Raw genomic sequence first — 3883 nt, forward strand, 5'->3', positions numbered from 1 at the left:
CAGTATCCACTGTTAAGGAATGTGCCACTATTTTCTTGGGAAGGATCTGTTTGACAGCATATTCGTCTGCTGATGTTCCATCTGTAGCCTCATTAGGGGAGTCAGAAGATAATTCCAAGGAGGTGCATCCATGTCCTTTTTGAGCACCATATAGCTTCAGCACCACTTTATTAGGTCCTCTACCCAAGGTCAAGGTTCCTTTGAACCAATCCGTCCTTGCTCTGGCTTCAAAAAGCCATGGTCTGCCTAGTAACAGGGGATACGATGTACCATAAGAGTTTGGCTTCACCACCGGATAGGTTAGCCAATAATCTTTTCCAGTCACTGTAGTCTTCACATATGGGAGAATGCCCAAAGGCTTGATTCTGCTCTGATCCACCAGTCTGATGAGCCATTGGGTTGGTTGCACACCTTGTAGGCCTAGATGCTTCATTGTCACATCCATCATAATGTTCACTGATGAGCCACCATCAATCAGTGCTTTTGCAATAAAGCAGCCTTCTATCCACACGCCAGTCTCTGGAGTACCCAGATCTAGGAAGGCGTTAGCCACATCCACTTCTTTTACAAGCTCTGGAGCTTTGTTGGACTTTGTTGCTGTTGAGGGAGCAATCCTTAAGCCACGTCTTCTTGTCAGTATACTTTTAAACCTTTTTCGGCAACTGGGAGATAACATCAATAATTGTCGGAATGTGAGGTTTGGTTTAAAGGTATCTAGATCTCTGACCAGATCGTATTTCTTAATAGGATCCACTAGCTTCTCTAACCGGTTAGGGAATGGGGCAACACCTATTTTCATTTTCTTTCTTTCTTCCAACAGGGGCATCATGGGGACTTCTTCTGCCACTTGTGACACTTCCTCCTCTTCGATCTCCTGGACCTCTAGTTCTGGTTCTGGAATTGTCTCTGTAACCCTCTGTGGCATTGTAGTGCTCTGTACGGCACTGTCAGGCTCTGTTCTCTCCTGTTCTTCTGTTGGAAGATTGAACTTTACTGTTCTGGCAGGAGGATTATTTTCTTTCTGGATAGGTGGTTCCTTCTTCTTTGCATGCGTGATAGCAGCAACTTCCAATTCCACTAAATTGGAGGTAGGCTCTTGGGCCTTGGCCGGATTATCAGTAGCACTGTTTTTCACTAGGGCTGGGCTTGGACAGTCTTTTGCAGTGTGGCATTCTCCTTTGCATCGACTGCATAAGGGCTTGTAATCCACCGACCTTCTGGGATTTGGACAATTTGGTGAAATGTGTTCCTTTTCTCCGCATTTGTAACACTCCACTTCTGATCTTTGACCACCGCCAGACTGTCTTCCTCTGTAACTTTGAGAGGGAAACCTCCTTGGACCGAAATTAGGACCAAACTCTCTAGGCTTGGGTCCAATATCCTATGTTGTCATTTTGGATTCCAGCAAGTTGAATCTTGCGTCTTCTTCCTTCCTTCTCCTATCATGCATCTCCTTTAGAGAGCAAATATCCTCTGTATGGTTCTTCCGCAAACAATAGGAACAGAAAGCTCCAGGGACTGTTGGCTTTCGTGTACATTCAGTGGCTAAATGGCCTGCTTGATGACACTTACCACACCAAGTATTTGACCGCATCACATCTCTTCCTGCTCCTGCAACGTTGGATATGCTAGCGGTATTCACTTTCAGTGTCTGTAGCTGCTCTGTAATCACATCCATCAACTCCTTTTTGATATTTGCAACTGAGTTGGATAAATAATCCTTCAAGCTTTCTCCTCTTGAGGTACTGGCAGTAGGGTTTTGAGGAGTCTCTGTAATCACTGCATAAACAGGTTGGGCTGGTGCAGAGGGATTTCTGTTCTGATTCTGATTCAGAGCTCCTGTTTGAACTGTTGTGGCTGTTGGCTCCAGTTGGTAGGGTTCCACTGTTGCTACTGATTTGGCATTGGAAAAATTGGTTGGGACCATTGTTGTTGTGGTTGAACCATCATTTGAGGCATTGATTGTGGCCACTGTGGATTTGGTGCACTGTATTGTGATACTGGGGGTATCTGTTGGTAGGGGTAGGGGACTATCCCTGGGATTGCATTTGGTGGGTACATTATTCTTGGCATCAGAGGAGGTAGGGCTCCTCTTCCTGGATTCATCACCAATCTAGCTTCCACTTCATCGTACAGTCTTGCACCTTCTGTTGCAGCTTGCAGTGTGGCTAGTCTTTGCAGCTCCACGAACTTACGGACTTCTGGTTGTAATCCTTTGAGAAACACCCCCTTCTGAATGCCATCATCTAGATTATGGTTAGTCCATCTCTTCAGGATGGATTCCATTTGTGAGACATAAGCTTCTACTCTTTCTCCAGAGGACTGACTTAAATTCATAAATTTCTCTCGCATCCGCTCTTCAAAACCTTCACGCCTGAATTTAGTCAGGAAGGCCAACTTCAGGTCGTCCCATGTGCCAAAAGTTCCTGCTGCTTGTCTCTCATACCACTGAAACGCTGCGCCCTTGAAAGTGGCGGGGAATATTGTTAACCAATGCTCAGGGGTTCTGGCATTGTTAGCCACACATGCTACCATAAACTCTGCTATATGAAGATCGGGGTCTTCATTGTACTCTCCCTTAAAAACTGGCAATGGAACTACATTCGCTGGCCTGTCATCAATATTTCCAGGATGGATCTGGCTTGGGAGTGGACCTCCAGCAGGAGGAGGAAGGGCTTGATGTGCCATTGGGACTTCTGTAAAGAGTTCCGCAAGGGCGTCAAAGGCAACTTCTGCTGCGAGCTCGTTCTCAGCTTTGATTCTTGCCTTCTCTCTTCTCACATACCTCTGGACTCGTTCTAATGCTTGCCTCTTTATTGCGTCATTCATCAGGGGGTTGGCTCCACTATGTTGTTAGTGCTCCATAGAGGGATAACAGAAGGCTTCAGTCTCTGGAGGACTCTCTTGCCAACATTTCTTCTACTTCCTCCTTTTCAACGTCTCTGAATTCTGCTTTCATGCCGCTGCACAGAGGAAGGTATTCGGTTCTGAAGGTGTCAAAATGCATACGTCTCAGCATTGTGGTGGTGCCATCATCGTAGTAATACCAGCTTCTGATGGTTTCAACAGTGTATGTTGTGAAAAACACTCTGTCTACTAACTTCCAGTGGGTTGCTAATTGAACAAACAGAAGATTATCAGAACACCAAGCATCCCATGTATCTTGCTGTTGAGCATCCACGAACAAATTCCAACTCTTTTCCTTCTTGTCTTCGTGAACCTCTACAGACCACGACTCCTGAAGCTTCTTCACAATCTCCCACTTGATGATGTCTGGAAACTTCTCAATGAATGCCAAATCTTCCATGTATGGTCGTTCTCTCTGTTTCTGCTCTTCAGTTTGTTCCCAAACAGTTTGCCACCAAGATGCAAGTTTCTGCTGCTTCAACAGGAAGAGGAAACTGTCCAACACATAGAGCATGCATCATGATGGTGATGTGTTTCCGCCATTGTGGGATGAACTTCTTGTGGAAAGTGGATTTGATTATGAGAAATTCCAACTCTTCAGTGGAAGAAGGAACTTCACAAACATCCATTGAATTCTTCTCTTCTTGGCAATGCCGTTTCCTTCATTTTCAGCCTCTTCTAGTGCTTGTTGATGGCAAGCTTCCCCGGCTGCGCACCAAAAACATGGAGCCCCAAGAGGAACACCAAGGAAAAGGAAATTCTCTTGCAAGAAAATCTATCTTGTAACATTAACAAGCTTTTATTTCATTCTTTTGATAATCAAAACAAAGAAAACAACAATTCTTCACGCAGCATCATAGTAGATTTCTCCCACGGATTTGATAGAATCAACCATATTCTCCAACATCTTCACAAAATCCATCAATAGAACAAAGAACACAAAGAAATACACCATCTTTGAATGGAAATGCATCAC

The sequence above is a fragment of the Lygodium microphyllum genome, chromosome 15 (assembly GCF_053477565.2).
Source record: "Lygodium microphyllum isolate KBCC chromosome 15, Lygodium_microphyllum_v1.1.10, whole genome shotgun sequence".
In the NCBI taxonomy this organism is placed as follows: Eukaryota; Viridiplantae; Streptophyta; class Polypodiopsida; order Schizaeales; family Lygodiaceae; genus Lygodium; species Lygodium microphyllum.